Source organism: Macaca nemestrina, chromosome 18 (genome assembly GCF_043159975.1).
Source record: "Macaca nemestrina isolate mMacNem1 chromosome 18, mMacNem.hap1, whole genome shotgun sequence".
Lineage (NCBI taxonomy): Eukaryota > Metazoa > Chordata > Mammalia > Primates > Cercopithecidae > Macaca > Macaca nemestrina.
The window spans coordinates 14,273,139-14,298,442 of NC_092142.1; positions in this window are offsets into that span (position 1 = coordinate 14,273,139).

Sequence of the window (25,304 nt, forward strand, 5' to 3'; positions counted from 1 at the left end):
CTTTAGTTGACTCACAGTTCTGCAAGCTGCACAGGAGGCATGGCTGGGGAGGCCCCAGGAAATTTACAATCATGGCGGAAGGCAAAGGGGAAGGAAGCACATCTTCACAAGGTGACGAGAGAGAGTGAGAGAGAGAGAGCACAAAGGGGGAAGTGCTACACACTTTTAAACAACCACATCTCATGAGAACTCTATTACTAGACAGCACTAGGGGGATGGCGCTAAACCATCAAAAACCACCTCCATGAGTCCCTCCCACCAGGCCTCACCTCCAACACTGGGGGATTACAATTCAACATGAGATTTGGGTGGGGACACAGAGCCAAACCATATCAGGCAACTGAATCTGGAACTCTGAGGAGTGAGTCCAGCAATCTGAGTCCCCACAAGCCCACCTCGTGAGTCTGATGATCTCACACTGAAGTCTGAGAAACAGACTTGAAACTGACTTAGCAGAAATCCCGCACTGCCTCCATAACCTACCTGAACTTGGACAAGTCAGTTATCTCCCCAAGGTTTAATCTCTAGATCTGGTAAAATAAAGATAATGAGTGCTTCTCAAGACTGTCAAGGATATGAACAACAGGGAAAGACTGAGAGACTGTCACAGACCAGACAAGACTGGGGAGCATGATAACTGCATGCAGAGTGATGCCGTGGCTGGGACCCTGGAGCAGAAGGAGGATATCAGTGGAAAAACTGGTGAAATCTAAATAAAGTCTAGAATGTAGTCAACAGCAACCTAACAATGTCAATTGCTTAGTTTCAACACATGTACCACGGCAATAGAAGATGTTGACAATGGAGAAAACAGGATGATGGGAATACTGGAACTCTCTGCACTATCTCTGCAACTTCTTTGTAAACCTAAAACTATCCTAAAATTTATTTTAAAAATAGGAATAATGTTACCTAAGTTTTACAGATATTGTGATGATTAGGGATAATACCATCAGTAAAGTGCTCAGCATGTAATGGATACCTAACAAAGAATAGCTGTTCTTAGTTCTTTAAGGAATCACCACACTGCTTTCCAGAATGGCTGAACTAATTTATGCTCCCACCAGCAGTGTATAAGCGTTCTGTTTTCTCCACAACATCGACAGCATCTGTTATTTTTTGAGTTTTTAATAATAGCCATTCTGATTGGTGTGAAATGATATCTCACTGTGGTTTTAATTTGCATTTCTCTAATGATTAATGATATTGAGCATTTTTGTACGTTTCTTGGCTACATGTGTGTCTTCTTTTGAAAACTGTCTGCTCATGTCCTTTGCCCATTTTTAGTGGGACTGTTTGTCTTTTGCTCATAAATTTATTTAAGTTCCTTATAGATTCTGAATATTAAGCCTTTGTTCATTGTAGCACTATTCACAACAGCAAAGACATGGAATCTACCTAAATGCCCATTGGTTGTACACTGAGTAAGGAAAATGTGGTCCATATACACCATGGAATACTATGCAGCCATAAAAAAAAAAAAAAGAATGAGATCATGTCTTTTGCAGGAACATGGATGGAGCTGGGGTCATTATCTTTAGCAAACTAATGCAGGAAAAGAAAAACAAATACCGCATGTTCTCACGTTTAAGTGGGAGCTAAATAATGAAAACTCATGGGTACAAAGAGGAGAATAATAGACACTGGAGCCTACTCGAGGGATGAGGGTTGTAGGAGAGAGAGGATTGGGAAAAATAACCACTGGGTATTATGCCTAGTACCTGGGTGACAAAAATGGTCTATATTCCAAGCCCGCATGACACGAGTTTGCCTGTATTAACAAACCTACACATGTACCCCTGAACCTAAAACAAAAGGTAAAAATTAAAAATAAATGAAAAAATAGCTGTGATGGAACTGGTTTGCCTTGGCCTGGGGACATCTTTCCTTACCTCCATCACTGCCTTTCAACATACATCAGTGTAGAGAAATAGTAGGTGCAGTAGCTTTGTATCACACCCTGAGGTCATTTCTTCCTTTTCTCCATTCTGAAAAACCTCCTCCCAAGCAGAGAACAGCAGAAGTCTTCCCACACTGATACAGCAAATTTTTAATGGCTTGGGTCAAGATTTATTGTCAACAGTCCAGTACGTAACAGCTGTTTGCGTTTCTTATCCCTCCATCGCCTCTTGAATGTCAAGTCTCTTAGCTGAAAGAACATCCTTCATTTGGCTATGCTTGTTTTAAGAATTATTTTTTGCATGGTTTTATCTCCTTGGCCCACCCATCCTCTACTTCTGGTCTTCCTATGTCGGAGACAGATATGAAAGGAATGCCAGATCAATGTCAAACATTACCTAGTTAGAGCCAATGTATTTGGTTCACATGAGCTTGTCCATAATTACTATTCAGGTAGAGTCCTTCCATGTTTTCTTCCTCTTGGCCTTTGGCTTCGTTTTGTAAACATGTAGTAACCAGAAATGAATTTGTCTCCGTTCAATTCCTTTTTGAATTCTAGCTAGAGGAGATGACATGTCAACATCATTCTAAGTCACTTTTTTTCCTTTTACAATTGTGTCTCATAGATCTTACCCTTGTTCCTCATTTGTAATCTTTCCTAGGTAGACTAGCTGAATAAATTCAGTGCCCACAAGGTGCACATTTGTCACCAAAGGGTGACAGCAAAAGCATCATGTCAGTGAAAAAGCAGCAGGAGGAAGGGAGAGAAAGAAGACCAGAGAGCACTTCCTTCCCCATCAGAATAAGAACGATGAGGCACCTTGAAGAATCCATTCTTGGGACTTGTTTCAGAGACAAAGTCGACCATAACTTCCTGATTTTATTTTTCTGCTACTGTTTTGTTTTGCTTTGAATACATCTGTTTTGACTATGTTGCCATAAAAATTTATTGTTTCCCGAGTAGACACTGATTTATCACTGGGCCACATTAAATATGATCTCCAGTACATTTCTTTTTAGACATCACCCCATCCCTGCCTTCTGGGTTCTCTTTAGAGAGAATGGAAAAGTGTCAACGCACAGCTGAGGATTTCAGGGTGGCATAGGCCAGAGTCTGTGTCCTGATGTGTCTACCTACCAGCCATGAAGTTTCCAGCAAAGTTCAGAGAAGAGCAACATTTCTGAACTAAGAGTTTAAACTCAGGGGTTGGCCATGCTGGCATTTCCATCTAAGTTGAAAAGCTAGGGATTCACAAAGCAAAATCTTCTCCTCGTCTCTGACCTTCCTGATATCTTCCTCCCGGAACCGCAGCTCCATGCTTCCTGTGACCACATCTCTCCTATCTCCACAACAACGGGCACAGCCAGGCACTGAGTGGCATCTGTACTAACGCATAAACTGAGTGTTGTACCCTAGCCTTCGCTCCAAGTGCCTCTCCAGTAATAACTTGTTAAATCCTCCTAATAATTCCAGAAGGTAGGGACTTCTGTTATTCCCATTTTACAGATGAGAAAACTGATGCCCCAAGAAGGTAAGGAAGCTGCCCAGAAACACACAGTGAGGGGTGATGGAGAGAGGATTTAACTTCAGGCCGTCTGCACGCATTCTCCCTCGGAAAGCCTGCCCCAAGCTTCAATCTGGGAGTGTCACGCTGTGGCATAAAGTGGGATAAGGGTAAGGAAGGTAAATTCCCCAGATACCGGAAAGAAAACAAATCAATTTCTATATGAAGCAAGCATCAGACAGGGAAGCAAAATCATGGCTCAGAAAGAACTTTTTTAAAAAAAAATTGTTTTGATCAGTATAGCAGAGGAAAATTAAAACTGTACGAAAAGCCCAGGCTGGGTACAATCATTCCAGGAAACATATTTTTCCCCTTTGGTATCAAGCAAACTGACAGATTCAAACTGTGGCAAATTCCACAAATGTCACTATAGAATAAGGTAAGATTTTTTTTTTCTTTCTCTCTAAAACACACACACACACACACACACACACACACAGGATACATGTGCAGGATGTACAGCAGGTTCGTTACATAGCTATACATGTACCATGGTGATTTTCTGGACCTATTAACCTGTCCTCTAAGTCTCTAGGTTCCGTCCCCTCATCACCCACCTCCCAACAGGCTCTGGGTGTGTGTTGTTCCCCTCCCTGTGTCCATGTGTTCTTAATGTTCATCTCCCACTCATGAGTGAGAACATGCGGTGTTTGGTTTTCTGTTCCTGTGTTAGTATGCTGAGGATGATGGTTTCCAGCATCATCCATGTCCCTGCAAAGGACATTATCTCATTCCTTTTTATGGCTCCACATTTTCTTTACCCAGTCTATCATTGATGGGCATTTGGGTTGGTTCCATGTCTTTGTTACTGTAAATAGTGCTGCAATAAACATACGTGTGCATGTGTCTTTATAGTAGAATGATTTACATTCCTTTGGGTATATACCTGGTAATGGGATGGCTGGGTTAAATGGTATTTCTGGTTCTAGATCCTTGAGGAATCGCCATACTGTCTTCCACAGTGGTTGAACTAATTTACATTCCAACCAACAATGTAAAAGCGTTCCTATTTCTCCACAGCCTCTTCAGCATCTGTTGTTTCCTGACTTTTTAATAACTGCCATTCTGACTGGCATGAGATGGTGTCTCATTGTGGTTTTGATTTGCATTTCTCTGATGATCAGTGATGAGCTTTTCTTCACATGTTTGTTGGCCACGTAAATGTCTTCTTTTGAGAAGTGTCTGTTCATATCCTTTGCCCACTTTTTGATGGGGTTGTTTGCCCTTTTCTTGTAAATATGTTTAAGTTTGAATAAGGTAAGATTTTGAGTCTTCCCAAACTTGTCTCCCTTTGCACTACTGTTCCCTTTGCCACAAATACCTTTCTTCCTCTTCCCGTTTAATAGGCTTGCTCTTACCCCGAAGCCCCAACTAAAACATGGCCACTTTATGTAGTTTTCCCCCAGCTCCCTTTTCTGTGCTTCCAAAAGACTCTGGTTTTACCTCCTCTGTTGTGTTTATCATGCTTCATAGTGGTTGGTTCCAAGTCTTTGCTGTTGTGAACAGTGCTGCAATAAACATACTTGTGCATGTGTCTTTATAGCAGCATGATTTATAATCCTTTGGGTATATGCCCAGTAATGGGATGGCTGGGTCAAATGGTATTTCTAGTTCTAGATCCTTGAGGAATCACCACACTGTCTTCCACAATGGTTGAACTAGTTTACAGTCCCACCAACAGTGTAAAAGCATTCCTGTTTCTCCAGATCCTCTCCAGCACCTGTTGTTTCCTGATTTTTTAATGATTGCCATTCTAACTGGTGTGAGATGGTATCTCGTTGTGGTTTTGATTTGCGTTTCTCTGATGGCCAGTGATGATGAGCATTTTTTCATGTGTCTGTTGGCTGCATAAATGTCTTCTTTTGAGAAATGTCTGTTCATATCCTTTGCCCACTTTTTGATGGGGTTGTTTGTTTTTTTCTTGTAAAATTGTTTAAGTTCTTTATAGATTCTGGATATAAGCCCTTTGTCAGATGGGTAGATTGTAAAAATTTTCTCCCATTCTGTATGTTGCCTGTTCATTCTGATGGTAGTTTCTTTTGCTGTGCAGAAGCTCTTTAGTTTAATTAGATCCCATTTGTCAATTTTGGCTTTTGTTGCCATTGCTTTTGGTGTTTTAGTCATGAGGTCCTTGCCCATGCCTGTGATCAATGGCCAACTTTTTTAAAAATTAGGGAGTTTTAACCAAAATCTGAAGAATGACAATGAGCTGGGGCTGACCAGGAGCTGCCTCCTTAAGTCATATCAGCCACTCTCTAATTTATTCAAGTCTTGCCTGCCCCATTTTATTCATGAATATTTCCTGCCTGGCACATGCAGGGTTTTGAGTTTGCAATCCCCAACCTAAAACATGTGTAGATTTTTCCAAGTCTCTCTTTATTTCTCTTAATAGCTAAAGTGAGATTGATAATAATGATAATAATAATAATACATACTTTGAAGATTATTTTGTGGTTTAAGTACCAAATAATAATATTAATAGCTATCGTTGAATTTTTTTTTTTTTTTTTTTTGAGACAGAGTTTCACTCTTGTCACCCAGGCTGGAGTGTAATGGTGTAATCTCAGCTCACTGCAACCTCTGCCTCCTGACTTCAAGTGATTCTCCTGCCTCAGTCCCCTGAGTAGCTGGGATTACAAGTGTGCACCACCATCCCTAGCTAATTTTTAGTAGAGATGGGATTTCACCTTGTTGACCAGGCTGGTCTCAAACTCCTGAACTCAAGTGATCTGCCTGCCTTGGTCTACCAAAGTACTGGGATTACAGGCATGAGCCACCGTGCCCAGTCATTATTATTATTGATGAATGCCCTTGTGGAAGACAAATTCTTATGCTGACCCCCATACTCCCTGGTAATCACACCCTTGTAAGTTCCTTCCCTTTTAGTGTGGACATGACCTGTGACTTGCTTCTAAGCAATAGACTATGGGAAAAGCAATGGGCAATATCTGATTAGATTATTACATTACATGGGATTGTAGCTCCCATCTTTCTGGAGCCTCTGTCTCTCTCTTGTTGGATTTGAAGAAGCAAGTGCTCATGATAAGAAGCTACCACATTGAAAGCAACTGCAAGTGGTCTCTAGGAACTGAGGACAAGAATTTGAAGGCTTTAGGCCCATAGCAAGGAACTGAATCCTGCTGACAACCAATGATGTGAACTTATAAACAGATCATTCCCCAGTCCAGCCTCACATAAAACCACAGCTCCCACTGATACTTTGCTTGCTGCCTTGCAGAATACCCAGCTAAGCCATTGCAGACTCCTGACTCACAGAAATTGTAAGATAATAAATGTGAGTTGTTTCAAGCTGCTAAGCTCATGGTAATATTGCTGTGTAGCAAAAGATAACTAGTACAGTTTTTAGTATATTTAGTAGCAAGAAGAGTATAGAAGAGATGGTCTACATAAGAAGGAAGAGGAAAAAGTGACTTGTAGTTGATTTCTAATAATTCCACAACAGCAATCACTCATGTAACCAAAAACCACGAAATGCTTCATTTTCCCATTTTCCAAGAACAGAAGTCCCCTCACTCCTTTCCCCCAAACAAACATTGCTTTTGACGAAGAGAAGTTTTATGCAAATGAGACATCCTACTGGAGAGGATGGATAATCCTAGGGTAGGAGACCAAAGAAGAAATCTTATTGAACTGATCCTAACTAAGGTGCTTATGAAACCGATATTTCAGGGCCTAAGTTGTAAGACAGTGCCCAGCTGAAACTTGATGAAGTGCATCACTGGAGAAAGGAAAAAGAGAGAGAGAGAACCCAGTCTTCCAGCTGTTGTAGAACCGTGTATGGAGCTGTAAGTGCAGAGATTAATGGCTCCCCATAGCCATAAATATATGTTTTATCCTCTTCAAGGAGTTCTGGGGGATGGGAATCTGGTTATAACTGGATATGTTGCAATATGCTTTTCATTTACAATTACAATATGGAGGAAATTAAAAGGAATAGCATAAAGCTTGAGTGTGGTGGTGATTGGAAATACTGCTCATCAATAAGCCAGCAATGGCAGCTCCTCCTACCCCACTCTCTCCTTCCTCCGCTTGGCACCTGCAATGCGGAGGAATGGGTGCCCTGGGACAAGGCAGGCACTGGGAAATTGGAAGCTTTTCCCATTGGAATTGCCCTTCAAGACAGGGAAAATTTGTTCCATGTCTACCCAGTTTTGCCCGTCTCAAACAGATTACAACAATTATCCAAGTTCGGGAATCAGGAGAATAATGAAACTCTCATTTCTCCTTCCCTATGTCTGCCACCTTACCTTTCAGGTCTCATAGAGGGAGAAACTGGTCATTTCTCCAGAAATTTGTGCTTATTTGTTACCATGGCATCATCTCTGTAAATGCATTTACTAAAGAGAGAGGATGTTAAAGGAAACGATAGATGTAAAATGCATTGCACTTCGTTCCCAGTGCATTGGAAGTGCTTAATAAGTGCTGCACTTCCTGCACTCCTTCATTTGTTTCCATGTCACTCACCTCCTTCTAAACCCGGCCTCACTCACGCTTCTTACTGAAATGCTTCAGAATTGGATCCTGAGTCTAATCCAATAGTTCTCAAAGTGCAAAGTGTGGTCACTCCATCAGCAGCAGCAGCATCAGCAGCAGCTGAGAACATGTTAGAAATGCAAATTCTTGGGCCCCACCACAGACCGACTGAATTTGGAACTCGAAGATGGGGACCAGCAATCTGAGTGCAAGCTAACCCAGGGAATCCTGATGCAGGCTCAGGTGTGATAACCACCATTTCCATTCTTCCCTCGGCACCCCCTGTAATGCCTGTTGGGTCACCCACATGACTTTCTTTTACCACAAACTCTGGATTCATTGGAATTACTTCTGAAAAAAACAGAAGCCCAGTTGCCAGAGCTTAGAAATCCATTACAGAGATTTATTTTTCTTCCTATGGGTTGTAAGAGGATTTAACAAATATTAGTTATAACTTATTGATTAATTCCTTTGTAGCTCTACTCTGAGGATCTTTCATGTGTATGTATATCTGGTTTCAGGGATGCGCTGGTAAATGCTTAACAGCTCAGTCTGCAGGAACAAAAATCACTGCTGTGTAGCATTTGCCAATAGCTGTGGTGTAAATGCTCCCACCCTGACCTAGATCAAGCTGCCAATCCAATGTCACTGAGCAGAGTTGGGAAGAGATGTGTACAATCAATCAGTTCTCATGAGTTAACACTAGGTGGTACCAGTACCCCACAGCCTGCTTTGTGAGAAAAACCAACATTTCTCGAGTAGAGAATATTCTTTGGCACCCTCTCTCCCTACCCCTCCTACCAGCTGGAGATGGGGGAATGTTACTGCCTCAACAATTAGAGGAGTAGATCACTTGAGTCCCTTCCCAACAATTTCATCCCTTCTGTTCATGCCATATCCTATGGGAGGAGGACTTGTTGATTGGACTGGTAACAGATTGAGACAGTCAGAGGGGCACATTGTGCTAGTTGGTAGGGTCCTGTGATCAAGGCAGAAACCAACTGAACCCTTCCTCTTTCTCTTCTACACCCATGCATATTTGGCTCCCTTCCCATTTCTCTTTCTATGTCATGAATTAAGGAGACAAAGCATCATCTGACTTCCCTTCCAGTGGCTGGCAGGGTTGGTGGAACTCGCGTGGCTCATGCATCCAGTCCTTATGAATTATAAGGAGTCCAATTCAGGAACCCCCTTGGGCTTTCAGACCCAGACACACATACAAAAGAGACCCAGTCCAGGTGTGGTGATTCACACCTGTAATCCCAATGCCTTGGGCGGCTGAGCCAAGAGGATCACTTCAGGCCAGGAGTTCAAGACCAGCCTGGGCAACATAGCCTGACACCATCTCTGCAAAAAAATCTGTTTGAATCAGTCAATATGGTGGCATGTACCTGTAGTCCCAGCCACCCAGGAGGCTGAGGCAAAAGCATCACTTGAGCCCAGGAATTTAAGGCTGCAATGAGTTATGATTGCATCACTGCACTCCAGCCTGAGTGACAGAGCAAGACTCTCATCTTTAAAAATGAGAAATAAAGACAGAGACAAAACTCTGTGGGGACAGAGGAAGGCAGGTAACGGGCACTGTGTCCACCATTAATACAGCCTGAACTGCATTCCACTCTTAATCATGGTCCTTGTGTATAAGGCAACCTTAGCTATGGACCCTGAAACCCTAACTCCTAGCACATCGCTCTGAAAACAGAGGGACTTGATGCTTTATGGCATAAGAAGAGCCTGGGTTTGGAGTCAGATGGTCCTAGGCTGAAAACCCACCCTACCACTTATGGGCCAAGCACTCTTGAACAACTGCTTAACCTCTCTGAGCTTCAGTTGACTCATCTATAGAATGGTAACAGTAAGAGTTACTGTTCATTCAACAGGATTCCAGTTGAATGAGATGGTATACATAAGACATTTAGTACGGTGCCTGGTATAGAGTAGCTGCTCAATAAATGAGACACTTTCTAAATCTTATTCCATGGTGTCTTGAGCTCAAAGACTTGAGTACAGTTCTATGTCTCAAGTTCAGCCCTTTAAGAGCTCCTGTTCCCCTTAGAGACTCTGTACCTGTCTGCTGCCAATCACCTGCCTCCACTCCTGCCTCTAGCCCACGAGTTCCATGTGGTAACTGTGATGTGGCTTCCTTTGCCCCACATCCAGCTGTTCATTTACCCTGGCCCATTCAGGCAGACTTTTTTTCTTTTTTTTTTTTTTTTTTTTTTTTTTTTTTTTTTTTTTTTTTTTGGGACTGAGTCTGGCTCTGTCGCCCAGGCTGGAGTGCAGTGGCTGGATCTCAGCTCACTGCAAGCTCCGCCTCCCGGGTTTACGCCATTCTCCTGCCTCAGCCTCTGGAGTAGCTGGGACCACAGGCGCCCGCCACCTCGCCCGGCTAGTTTTTTGTATTTTTTAGTAGAGACGGGGTTTCACCGTGTTAGCCAGGATGGTCTCGATCTCCTGACCTTGTGATCCGCCCGTCTCGGCCTCCCAAAGTGCTGGGATTACAGGCTTGAGCCACCTTTCTACACAAAGTACAGTACTCGCAGTCAGGGGGCCATTCTCTCTCTCACCTAGCAAACCTCCTATAGGGAACCAAAGGGCCAAGTCCAAGTTTTCTCCTTCACTGTTCAAGGACAGGTGCAAATCAAAGGATGTGGCTTTTTATTTCTGTGTACCTGAACACTCTGAGTCAAAGGATACATAATTACAATTCCCTAGGAGGAAGACATTCAGGAGATCTATTATGTAGCAAGGTGACTATAGCTAATGACATCATATTGTGTTCTTGAAAAGTGCAAAGAGCAGGAGGCTGAGGCAGGAGAATCGCTTGAACACCGGAGGCGGAGGTTGCAGTGAGCCAAAATTGCACCACTGCACTCCAGCCTGGGCGACTAAGCGAGACTCCATCTCGGAAAAAAAAATAAAAAGTGCAAATAAAGGGAATGTTAAGTGCTTGCTTCACAAAAAAATGATTACTATGTAAAGCAAGGCAATTGTTAATTTGCTAGTTTTAACCATTCCACAGTGTATATATACCTCAAAGCATCATGTTGTATATACAATGTTATTAGGTTGGTGCAAAAGTAATTGCAGTTTTTGCTATTACTGTATTTTGTTTGTTTGTTTGTTTTGAGAGGGAGTCTCACTCTTGTCCCCCAGGCTGGAGTGCAATGGCACGATCTCGGCTTACTGCAACCTCCATCTCCTGGGTTCAAGCGATTCTCCTGCGTCAGCCTCCCAAGTAGCTGGGATTACAGGCACCTGCCACCATGCCTGGCTAATTTTTGTATTTTTAGTAGAGACAGGGTATCACCCTGTTGGCCAAGCTGGTCTCCAACTCCTGACCTCAGCTGATCCACCTGTCTCAGCCTCCCAAATTGCTAGGATTACAGGCATGAGCCACTGTGCCCGGCTTTGCTATTACTTTTAATGACATTTTATAAATTTAGATAACCTTATATAAGAATTTTAAAAATCATAATTAAGTAATTTTTAAAATTACGATATCCTTACATAAGGATGAGTGTGCCCAGAAGCATAGAAGGAATGATGCCTTCTAAGAGTGATGGGGTGATGCAGCTGATGCCCCAGTCTTAGTTCTGGCAACCAAAGTAAAAATAAATTTCGGGGCTTCTCACTTACTGTGCACACGAATCACCTGGGAATTTTTTTTTTTTTTTTTTTTTTTTTTTTGAGACGGAGTCTCGCTCTGTCCCCCAGGCTGGAGTGCAGTGGCGCGATCTCGGCTCACTGCAAGCTCCGCCTCCCGGGTTCACGCCATTCTCCTGCCTCAGCCTCCCGAGAAGCTGGGACTACAGGCGCCCGCCACCTCGCCCGGCTAACTTTTTTTGTATTTTTAGTAGAGACGGGGTTTCACTGTGTTCGCCAGGATGGTCTCCATCTCCTGACCTCGTGATCCACCAGCCTCGGCCTCCCAAAGTGCTGGGATTACAGGCGTGAGCCACCGCGCTCAGCCCACCTGGGATCTTTAAATGCCAATTCTGATACAGTAAATCTGGGGCGGGCCTGAGATTCTGCATTTCTGCCAAGCTCGCAGGTGAGGTCCATGCTGCAGGTGAGGTCCATGCTGCAGGTGAGGTCCATGAACCACACTTTGAAGAGCAAGAAACTAGACAGTAATGACACAGGAGCCTGGGACACTTGGGAAAAACTGGCTGGCAGGGTAGAAAGCGGCAGTCTCATGACTTCAGAAACAAATGAGGTGGCCGGGAGTGGTGACTCGTGCCTGTAATTCCAGCACTTTGGGAGGCAGAGGCAAGCAGAACGTTTGAAGTTGGGTGTTCAAAACCAGCCTGGCCAACATGGAGAAACCCCGTCTTCACTAAAAATACAAAAATTAGCCAAGTGTGGTGGTGCCTGCCTGTAATCCCAGCTACTTGGGAGGCTGAGGCAGGAGAATCACTTGAACCCAGGAGGCAGAGGTTGCAGTGAGCCGAGATCGCGCCACTGCACTCCAGCCTGGCGAGACTCCGTCTCAATAAGTAAATAAATAAAACCAGTGAGGTTCTCTGCCACCTCATTGCAAGAAAAGCATTTAGGAAATCAGAAAAATGTGACTCCTTAATATAAAAACTGCAGGAAGATGAAGCTTGTTTGTGGTTTTATATTTCTATCTTGAAAAATTATTGGTGGTATGCAAATACCATCCTTTCCTTCTATTACCATATGCTTTCATTACCGTGACACACCCCAATCATAAATCATTGTTACTGTGATTTTAAATTTAATTTAGAGTTTTCTTTTGTGTTACAACCATGCTTAAAAGGAAATGCAAAATCGGTATATCATGCTTTTGGTGTTTTATTGGTTGGGATTTAAATTCATTTGTTCATTTGACTACTCACTGATTGCATCTTTAAGTATAACATATTTTAATGATATTTTTCTACTGCACACAAAATATTTTAAGGCAATACAATGTTGTGATAAATAGTAACTCCTTTTATAAACCAATGGATCAGTGATTCCTTTGAAGAATTTTTTGAAATCAACCTTTCAAAGATGCTATGATGTGGCTGTGTCTATGTGACACCAAAAACATCTGAAACAGAAGAGTTTTGTCTATATTGAGCCAAGTTTTTTTATATTTCCATGCATTTGAAGATAGAGAGGGAAAAGCATTCTAGCGAATGACTGAATTTTCACTTGACGTCCTACTCAGAGCAAGTAAAGAAATAGAGCACAGCAAATAATGTTTAATTAATGAAAATAAGAACGCATATTTAACTTACAAGCATACAGAGCAATCCATTAACACAAAGCCCATGCATTCCCACACCAACCAGAAAACCTTCCTGCTTTAGAAGGAATGGAACCAAAATATGACTCAATCGTGTTTTCAAAGGAACGCCAGGACAAAGCAGAAGTTAAAACAGAGAAAGATAAATAAAGAGTCAGCAGCAGCCACGAAGCATCCAGACACCCTGTGGAAATGGTAGTGCTCTTCAATCAATTAATGGCAGCTCCAAATGGAATCCAGACCACAGCTAGAAATCGGGGCCAAAATATTGTGGGGCAGTTTATATTAATACATCTGAGATGATGATTCCATCGAGTTTAGAGTCGAACTTGGCTAATTCTGTTGCAACGTGCACCATATTTTAAAAGTGGAGATGATGATTGGAGAGATCAGGACTCCACCGTGAGGGAACCCCAGATGTATCAATTATTATCACAATAATTCTGTATAACAATTCTTCCCTACCCCCTGCCCAAAAGAATTCTCAGTGGTTTACAAGAAGAAACATTTATTCTCATACTCACAGGTCTGTAGATTGGCTGTGGTTTGGCTGATCGAGGCTGTCAGCTGGGTGCCACAGCTCCAGGCTGTCGGTTCAGTTCAGGTTTGTTTCAGTGGCCCAGGCTGAAGGGGCAGTGGTTTTGTGGTCACTAGAATGCAAGAGGACAAGTCTGACTGTAAAAGCACATTGCAAACCTCTGCTTCCATCGTAAGCTCTAATAACCCATTGGTTAAAGCAAATGGCATGGCTAAACTCAAAGTCAAGAAATGGGATCAAGGAATAAAAAACTGGGGCCAATAACATAATCTACCACAGTAGCTATACCAGTATATCTCGATCTTGTCTTCTTTTCCCTTTTTTTTTTCTTTTTTTTTTTTTTAACAGCATAGCTCTATTTATTTTTCTTTTTAAAAAATTTTAAGTTCTGGAATACATGTGTGGGACGTGCAGGTTTGATACATAGGTAAATATGTGCCATGGTGGTTTGCTGCACCTATCACCCCATCACCTAGATACTAAGTCCCACATACATTAGCTATTTATCCTGATGCTCTCCCTCCCTGCGCCCCACAACAGGCCCCAGTGTATGTTGTCCATCTTGTTTTCATTATCAGCCCTCTAAGCAGCCTTTTTTAGACGTCTTTTTCCTAATCTTCCCTCCCACCATGAAAATGTTATTCCACAGATGTACTGCATATAATTCTTTTTACTATATCTGTCCTTTAAACATAAAAAGAGTAGTGTTTTTTACACAGACCCCAATAAGCACTTTTCCCCACTTTGGAGGCAACGCTGACTGTGTTGAGCATGCATGAGATGCATGACATGTACTTTATCAACACGAACATGAAATCGGCTCATCCTTCTGAACCCAATGTTGCAATGTGAGCCTACCTTCCCTGCTTTACGGGAAGAATAAAGCGGATCACAGCGCTTGGGTACATACGAATTCCCCCATCACATTTTTATTCCCAGAGTCAGTTTGCTGTGTATCCCTACTCAAGGCGCCGCTGTGGCCTGGGTTCACACACTGATGTGCACCATTTTATTACAATAAATCATCGCATTTTATGCATTAAATGAAGCATGCGTGTTACTACCCTCACCTAAGTTTGCATGGCCTCTCAAACAACCACCAAATCAGGAGGCACTGCTACCAAGATCCTGGCTGTGGGCCAGGAGTGGTGGCTCATGCCTCTAATCCCAGCACTTTCGGAGGCCAAGGCAGGCGGATCACTTGAGGCTAAGAAGAGAGACATCGTGAAACCCTGTCTCTACTAAAAAAATATAAAAATCAGCCAGGCGTGGTGATGCAAGCACCTGTAATCCCTGCTACTGGAGGCTGAGGCAGGAGAATCACTTGAATCTGGGAGGCAGAGGTTGCAGGGAGCCGAAATCGCAGCACTGCACTACAGTCTGTATAACAATGCGAGATGCTGTCTCAAAAAAAAAAAAAAAGATAAAAGATCCTGGCTGTGGCAGCAAGTGTTGTATCCTATTAGGGTAATGACAGCTTGCAGCTATCTTCAGATCATACTATAAACGCTTCTTATTGATATTACTAGCTTAATGCTGAAGTTTAATTCCCTCTTAATAAAAACACTGCAGTTTTTCACGTTAATTACAACAGTGAGTAATGGTTACTATTTGCCTATAAACATTCCACACTTTTAAATAACACAAGATGTCTCCACAACAGCTACGAATTACATTTATCAGCTAGTGACAAATCCCCAAAAGATAACAGTGGCTTCATAAATTAGAGGTTTATTTTTCTCACATATGAAAAAAGTCCAGAAGTAGATAAGCCAAGGCTAGAGGTAGATGTACATCACAAAAATTAAGTTTCTGCAATCTTTCTACTCTGCTATTCTTTCTCTCTCTCTCTCTCTCTCTCTCTCTCTCTCTTTTTCAGATGGAGTCTCACTCTGTCATCCTGGCTGGAGTGCAGTGGTGTGATCTCAGCTAACTTCAACCTCCACATCCTAGGTTCAAGTGATTCTCCTGCCTCAGCCTCCTGAGTAGCTGGGATTACAGGCACACACCACCACGCCTGGCTAATTTTTGTGTATTTTGTTGTTGTTAGTTTTGTTTTTTTTTTTTTTTTTTTTGAGATGGAGTCTCACTCTGTGGCCCAGGCTGGAGTGCAGTGGCACGATCTTGGCTCACTGCAATCTCCACCTCCCAGGTTCAAGTGATCCTCCTGCCTCAGCCTCCCAAGTAGCTGCGACTACAGGTGCATGCCACCACATCTGGCTAAGTAAAGACGAGGTTTCACTGTGTTAGCCAGCATGGTCTCAATCTCCTGACTTTGTGATCTGCCTGCCTTGGCCTCCCAAAGTGCTGGGATTACAAGTGTGAGTCACCGCGCTCAGCCTAATTTTTGTATTTTTAGTAGAGATGGGGTTTTGTCATGTTGGCTGGACTGGTCTTGAACTCCTGACCTCAGGTGATCCACCCACCTCAGCCTTCCAAAGTGCTGGGATTACAGGGGTGAGCCACCATGCACCACCCTACTCTGCTAGTCTTAAAATATGGCTTCCATCCTGAATGTTGTCTAATGGTCACAAAATAGCTGCTGGAGCTCCAAATATCACATCCATATACCAGGCAGGAAAAAAAGAGAATGAATAGAAGGGCAAAAGGATGTGCCTCCCAGCTGATTTAGTTACTCATCATTTTTTGATGCTATTAATGTTATTTCTATTTACCATCTAAAATTATCTCAGGTATCATAGAAGATACGTGCTGCACACTTTTTCCATAAGTATGTGGGTGCATCATGGTCATTCTTGAGTCGGCTCTGCTCTGAAACATTTATCTTCCCCTTATTGCACTGTCATTCATTCTCCCCAAGGCCATCACCGCAATGTATGCCAGTACTGTATTGTGACATTCTGTATTGAAGGGCTGGGACAGTTGCAGAAGGAATACTCAATATAAGAAAGAAAAGTTTAAAGTCATCACTGCTAAGGGTTTCCACTGAGTTGCAAAAGGAAGTAATCTAATGACATGGACCCGGCCAGGCGCAGTGGCTCACTCACTCCTGTAATCCCAGCACTTTGGGAGGCCGAGGTGGACAGATCACTTGAGGTCAGGATTTCAAGACCAACTTGGCCAACACGGCAAAACCCCATCCCTACTAAAAATACAAAAATTAGCTGGGTGTGGTGGCGCATGCCTGTAGTCCCAGCTACTAAGAAGGCTGAGGCAGGAGAATCGCTAGAACCCAGAAGGCAAAGGTTGCGGTGAGCCAAGATCGCGCCACTGCATTACAGCCTGGGTGACAGAGTGATCCTCCATCTCAAAAAATAAATAAAAAATAAAATAAAGACATGGACCCATCACAAGTAGTAAGATCTTTGCTGTGCCATCTCCCTCCCCTTAATCTGCTTGTTCAGTCTCAGCTCTGCAGCCCTCCCCAGAAACTCATTCTCCAAATCTCTTAAAAATTTTTACCACCTCCCTGAGAAAAGGGGAGCAAGATCCCTCATCTTCTTAAAGGGAAAGGCCTCCCCTCCCTGGACACACGTCCCTCTCCCCAACTTGCAAAGCCCTAAGGCTGAGTCAGTTTGCAACTACTGAAGGGATTGCTAGTCACCTACTAATTTTCACTTTCTCTCTTCTCTTCTAAAAGAACCTCATTTCATGGAGCAGTGTTACCAGCTAAAGGAGTATTTCCTGGCCTCTTTAATCCGTGGGGTTAATCAATGTTATACATGCAAAAGTTGTCGGGTGGAGTTTCCAGGGAGTTTCTTAAAAAGGCTGAACCAACTAAGAGATGTGCGTTTTTTCTTTCCCCTTTGCCTCCTACTTCCTGTCTGGAAAAACTGATGTGATTGCAGGAGCTCCAGCATCTATACTGAGCTATGAGGCACTTTGAATATAAAAGCCTACATTGTAGGGGAGAAAAAAAATTATAAGGATCCTAAGCCTTTGATGATCATGAAGCCACCCTACCAGCTCTAAACTGCTACCCATCTGTACAAGGAAAATGAACATCTATCTTACGTAAGCCATTCTTATTTTAGTTTTCTTTATTATGCAGCTGAATTTTATCATAATTGACACAGTAATCCCTAGCTTAAATATTTTATTCCAAATTCACAAACTCAGTAGTTCTCAAACTTTGATGTGGATCAGAGTCATGTGGAGAGCTTAAAGTACAGATTGCTGTGTTCCATTCTCAGAGTTCCTGATTTGGTTGTGCTGAGGTGAAGGCTGAGAATCCACATTTCTGACACATCCTGTGGGTGCTGATGCTGATGTTGATGCTGATGCTCCAGGGACCACACTTTGAGAACCACTACACTAGTTGATTGCTAATATATTTGGATAATTTTCTTCTTGGAGACTATAAAGAAAACAAGCCACTGGGAACTGAGTCATTCTTGTTTTGCCTTTTATTCCTTTCCTAGACATATTGAACTGTACCTTTTGCCTATTTCCTTTTCTTTTTTGGCAGTGTGCCCCTCCATGTCTGCCATTATAAGAAAACTTGCTAAGTTGCTAATGTGGACTTTTAGTCCTGGCAGAGATCCATGTAGTTAATGTAAACCTACAATTTGTGAGCACTTTAACTTTCTATTTTCCCTTGATTTTTAATGCCAGGGTTTTCACAGACAATAGCTCAAAACTGTGTTGTGCAAAAGGTTTTTCTATTTACAGCTTTGGGTTTTGCTGTTTTATTTTGCACTTGAAGATAGTGTCCATTTGTTTTCTCTAATATATGATTTGATTCATTATCTCTATAGCGGTTCAGTTCATCCCACTGTCAAACATGAATTTTTTTCTTTAGCATTCTTTCTCATCAGCCCACACACTTCCAGCTTCTAGAGCCCCCAAAGCAATAGTAATGTCACTGGACAAATTCTTTTGCCACCCAGCATCCTTTTACTGTATTTTAGTGAAAATATCCTGGTTTCTACTTAAAAATGACCTTCCCTCACTCAGCCCCAGTGGAACACACTACCCAGCCATGGCCAATCAGACCCCATCATCCCTTTGTTGGGGGCTACATTAAGTCCCCCTCCAAAGTCACGTGTTGACGTCCTAACCCCTGGGACCTCAATATGTGACTACATTTGGAGACTGGGTCTTTACATAGGTAATTAATTTAAAATGAGGTCATTAGAGTGGGCTATAAACTAATGACTAGTATCTTTATAAGAAGAGATAAAGACACAGACATACACAGAGGGAAGACTATCTGAAGACACAGGAATAACATGGTCATCCATATGTCGAGGAGAGAACCCTCGGGAGAAATCAACCCTGCCTATACCTTGATCTCAGAATGTCTAGCCTCCAGAATTGTCAGAAAACAAATTTCTCTTGTTAGATTCACTTGGTCTGTGGTTCTTTGCTATGGCTGCCCTAGCAAACTAATACACTCCTGACCCTGGGGTTGGCAGAGTTTTTTCTGTAAAGGATCAGACGATAAATAATTCAGATTTTGTGGATCACATAGAGTGTTAGTCCGTTTTCACACTGCTATAAAGATACTATCAAGAGTGGATAATTTACAAACAAAGGAGATTTAATTGACTGAGAGTTCTGCCAGGCTGTGGAGGCCTCAGGAAACTTACAATCATGGCGGAGCGGGAAGCAGGCACATCTTACATGGTAGCAGGTGAGAGAGAGGAGAAAGTGAAGTGGGAAGACCCCCTTGTAAAACCATCAGCTCTTGTAAGAACTTGCTCACTATCATGAGAAAAGCATGGGGGAACCACCCCTATGATACAATCATCTCCCTCCCTCTACCTGGGGACTACAGGTCCCTCCTTAGACACGTGGAGATTACAATTCAAGATGAGATTTGGGTGGGAACACAGAGCCAAACATATCATATGATCTCTGTTACACGTCCTCACTTCTGCTACTGTAGTGGCAAAGAAGCCATAGTCAGTACTTTAAATAAATGGGTGTAGCCATGTTTCAATAAAACTTTATTAACAAAAATAGACAACCTGCCCATAGCCTGTGGTTTGGTGACTCCTGCCCTTATTGATTGGTTCAAAAGTGAGCATGTGACTCTGGCCTGGCCAATCAGTATGATTCCATTCCTCTATCCAGAATGATGCAATGCGCGTAGGCAGCTCAGGTAAATCCAATTAGGGCTACTGTCAGAACTTGCTCCAAACAAATGGGAAAAGGCACTCTCTTTCCAGTGAACTGTAGTTATGAGAATGTGAGGCTGCAGCTGTCATCTTCAGAATAAAACCCAAAGTCCTTTGCATGTCTCCAAGACATCCCAAAATGCAGGCACATACCTGCCATCTTTCATGTTTTTTTTTTTTTTTTTTTTACCAGATACAAGTGTTCAGCAGATGCACCACAAATGCCTTAAGAACAAATGAGTAGTAATCAACAATTTACTTTTAAAAATATCCAGATAAGTGGGCTTGGCTTCTTGCTTGGATCCAGTTAACTAGAGAACCGTCAATTTCGGTTTGCTCTGCTCACTCTTCTGTGGGTAAATGAAACCTCTGGTGGCAGACTTCCATTTATAGTCTTGTCTATTGGCAGTCTTTCCTGGGTATTTTTCTGGGTACTCACTCATTGCTATGAATTTTGGGACCAATCTGCTTCCCACTTCTACTCCAGCAATGATTTGTCTTTTTTCCTCTCCAAAATCTGTGCTTGCTAAAGTCCAATCCATTGAACATTTGCAAGTATTGTTACCTTTGTGCATACTTTAAGATATAATTTGTGGGTCAGGCATGGTGGCTCACGTCTGTAATCCCAGCACTTTGAGAGGCTGAGGCGGGTGGATAACTTGAGGCCAGGAGTTCAGGACCAGCCTGGTCAACATGATGAAACCCTGTCTGTACTAAAAATTCAAAAACATTAGCTGGACATGGTCATGGGTGCCTGTAGTCCCGCAGGTTCAAGTGATTTGAGAGGCTGAGGCAGGAGAATTCCTTGAACCTGGGAGGCAGGGGTTGCAGTGAGCCAAGATTGTGCCACTGCACTCTAGCTTTGGGGGGGGGGGGGGGCGGGCAACAGAGCCAGACTCCATCTCAAAAATAAAATAAAATAAAATAAAATTTGTAAAAATTCCAATATGCTGGGGTTGTATTCATGTTCTTAAATCAGGCTCTGCAGTTTACTATTGCCATGTTCATTACTAAGTGGATTTTTAAAAAATTTTAAATAATAATGTTAAAATACTAATATTTTACTATTTTTATTTAAAGTGTATAATTTGATACATTTTGACATATGTGTACATTTTGAAACCATCACCAAAAGCCTGTTCTTGGGAGTAAAAGAAATAGTGGTTGACTGTCCAAATGCCTCCATCAAATCAGCTTGTGTCTGGCTGGCATGTACATGCCCTTCTCTCTGGATAATGCATGGGTTTCTCAGCCAAGGAAATGTCATTGTGCAGAATCGAGCCACCTGGCAGTGCCACAACCACCAGTACAAAAGTCCAAGTCTTTCACATTCTTCTTAAGTGAGGAATCATTGGGGTTTTGCCATTCAAATATTTTTGTAGAACTGTTGACTCTGCTTATCTGTACTTTCAGCCATAGTCAAAACAGATTGTAACACACTACGCTCAAAAACTGAAAACTCTTGTCAAGGCATAAAAGATTTTCAAAGTCCAACAGTTTATACATTCTTTTCAAATACACATAAAATATGTACCCACAAAAATGCCCTTGTGTTTAAGCCACAAAGGAAGCCTCAATAAATTTCATAAAAATTGATCTCATATTGATGACAGTGTAATAAAATTATAAATCTACTCAAAAAATTTATTATTCAACCTCTATACATTTAGAAACCTAAAAATACTAGCTGGGCATGGTGGTTCACGCCTGTAATCCCAGCACTTTGGGAGGCTGAGGCGGGCGGATCACTTGAGGTCAGGAGTTCAACACCAGCCTGGGCAACGTGGTAAAACCCCATCTGTACTAAAAATACAAAAATTCTCTGAGTGTGGTGGGGCACGCCTATAATCCCAGCTACTCAGGGGGTTGAAGCAGGTAAAAATTGTTTGAACCCAGGAGGCAGAGGTTGCTCTGTCATCCAGGCTGGAGTGCAATGGTGCAAACTTAGGAGCCGAAATTGTGCCACTGCACTCCAGCCTGGGTGACAGAGCAAGACTTCGTCTAAAAAAAAAAAAAATAAGACCTAAAAATGCTTTTTATTTAATGGGTTAAACAAGAAATCCAAGTAGCAACTACAAAATATTTGGAACCAAATGACAGTGAAAGCGCTATGTGCAATGTAGACAAAGTGGTATTTGGATGGATGTTTATAACCATGTACATTAATATACTAGAAATGCAAATTTAAAAATTGCGAAAAGAGTGAAGTGAAGAGCTTAGAAAAAGAACAACAAAATAGAGCCAGAGATCCTTGAGAAAAAAATAAAAATAGAAATTAAATAGAAATTAAATAGAAAAAGTGCTAGAATTGATCTACAAAGACACAAGCTGGGTCTTTGAAGAGACACATAAAATAGATAAATTTCAGCAATTTTGATTCAGAAAAACAAAGAAGTGACAAGTAAACAATACTAGCAATGTAAAGGATGGCATACCAATGGGCGTTGCCATGATTTAAAAATCAAAATAGATTCTAATGGACTTTATGTACTATTAAATTTTAAATCCTGAATGAAATGAAGTTTCCAGTTGTATTTATTGAATGTGGCCAAAGACCAAATAAAAAACTTAGAAACTAATTACCATAAAAGAAATTTCAATAGTAGTCAAAGGTCTATCACAAGAGAAAGAGAAAAAGGCGCCAGGCCCATAGAGTTTGACAGACAAGTTCTCCCAGATCCTTAAACAATAGATTCCCTCTTCAACAGTAAAAATAAAAAACTACCTGACTCCTATTTCAAAATTATTGCAATCTTGACGTCTAATTCAAATAAACATAGCAAGAAAACTCAAACCCTGCTTCACTTAGGAAAACAAATGTAAAAACCCTTCATAAAACATTAGCAAGTCAAAAGTAGCAGTGTAGTAAAAGGATAGTAAATAAATAGTTGGAGAATATCTAGGGAGGCAGAACAATTTTAGAAAGAGCCCTGGACTAGGAGTTTTGAGTCCTGACTTACTGGGTAAAGATTATCAGCTTACATAAACCTCAGTTATGAGCCTCAATTTCCAATATTACAGTTATATAGAGCCACCATTTGTTGAGTACTTAGTCTTGTCAGGAACTGTACTGAATGTTGTACATGGATTACATTAATTTAATTCCATGATGAACCACAAAAAAAAAAAAAAAAATCCCTCCACAGCCAAGGCAATCATGAGCAAAAAGAACAAAGCTGAAGTTATCACACTATATGATTTCAAACGATGCTACAAAAACAGATACACCAACCAGTGGAACAGAAGAGAGAGCCCAGAAATGATGCTATGCATGTATAGTCAATTAATTTTCAACAAAGGTGCCATGAATACACAATGGGGAAAGGACTGTTTCTTTAATAAATGGTGTTGGGAAAATAGGATATCCACATATAAAAAAAATAAAATTGGACCCTTATCTCATATCCATACATAAAAATCAACTCAAAATAGATTGGACTTAAACGTAAGACCAGAAACTGTAAAACTACTAGAAGAAATATAGGAGAAAAACTATATAGCATTGGTATAGGCAATGACTTTTTTTATTTGACCCCACAGGCAACAAAAGCAAAAATAGACAAATGGAATTACATCAAACCAAAACGTTTCTTCACAGCAAAGCAAAAATAATATGTAGAGACAACCTATGTATTAAAAGGAAACGTCTGCCAGCCATATATCCAATAAAAAGTTAATATCTAAAATATAGAAGATGCTTGAACAAGTCAATGGCAACAAAACAAGCAAACAAAACTGAAAAATGAGCAAGGCTGGACACAGTGACTCACACCTATAATCCCAACACTTTGGGAGGCCAAGGTGGGCAGATCACTTGAACCCAGGAGTTGAAGGCCAGCCTGGGCAACATTGTGAAACCCCACCTCTACAAGAAAATACAAAAATTAGTTGGGCATGGTGGCATGCACCTGCAGTCCCAGCTACCTGGGAGACTGAGGTGGGAGGCTCTGTTGAGCCCAGGAGGTTGAGGCTGTAGTGAGCCATGATCACGCCACTCCACTCCAGCCTGGCTGACAGAGCAAGACCCTGTCCCTAAAATTAAAACTAAAACTAAATAAATAATGGGTAAGTAACCAAAACAGGCATTTCTCAAAAGAAGACATACAAATGGCCAACAGATACATGAAAAATAAAAAATGCTCAACATCACTAATCGCTAGAGAAATGCAAATTAAAACCACAATGAGATAATCTCACACCTGTCAGAATGGCTATTACCAAAAAGACAAAAGGTAACAAGTGTTAGCAAGGATGTGGAGAACCCTTGTACACTATTGGTAGGAATGTAAATTAGTATAGCCATATGGAAAACTGTAAGGAGGTTCTTCAAACAACTGAAAATAAAAGCGCCATATGATTCAGCAATCCCACTTCTGGATATTTACCCAAAAGATCTGAGATTATTTTGTCAAAGAGACATCTGCATTCCCATGTTCACTGTGGTGCTATTCACAATAGCCAAGGTATGAAATCAATCCAGCGTCCACGACACTTAGCTAGCTTGGCTGCAGCTCGCTTTTGCTTCCTATAACCTGCCCCTGCCACTTTTCCACAGAAGCTGCTGTGCCTGTATTTGCAGACAACAAAATGTGCCTGGGAGTTTACTCCCCTCCCCTCGGCCAATAGAAAATAATTGATAGTGCAAGTTTATGAAAGCCCAGCTCCCTTGCCTCAGGGCAGGATAGCTCTAAGGGGTAACTTCAACTCCTTGTACTCCTGTAAGATAAACCTAGGCTTTGCCTGAAATCACACCTTGCTTGGCTTCTTTCCCTTTCCTATTCTCCTTCCCCCACTTCCTTACCGGTTTCTCCTGAGATCCCTCCCTCCCTAAATCACTTGCACAGCACAGTGATTTGCACTGTTGACGCAAGACAAGCAAGCCCCACCATTGGGGCTTATCCCAGGAGGGTTCTTGGCTTCACCCAGGAAGGAGTTCAAGGGCGAGCTGATGGTATTAGACAGCAGTTTTTATTAAAGCGGCAGTCCACAGCAGCAGAAGAGGGACTGCTCCTTGCTGAGCAGGGCTATCCTAAAGGCGATGTGCCCAGAATACCTAGTTCTGCAGTCATAGTTATACCCACTTTTCATTATATGAAAATTAAGGGGCAGTTTATGCAGAAATTTCTAGACAACGGTGGTAATTCCAGATTACCGGGTTGTTGCCATGGAAAAGGGCAGTAACTTCTGGGTGTTGCCATGGCAATGGTAAGCTGACATGGCACACTGGTGGGTATATCTTATGGAAAGCTGCTTCCACCCCATGCCTGTTTCAGCGAGTTCTCAATTTGGTCCTGTGTCTGAGCCCCACCTACAGAGTTGAGTCCCACCTCCTGAGTTGAGTCTCGCCTCTTACCTCACATGTCCATTTAGCTAAGCTGGAACCACATAACCTAGAATTCCCTTCCCTATACAGTTCTGGAATAGGTTTGGCCACAGAATTTAGCATCCAATGGGGAGGGCAAGAGTGA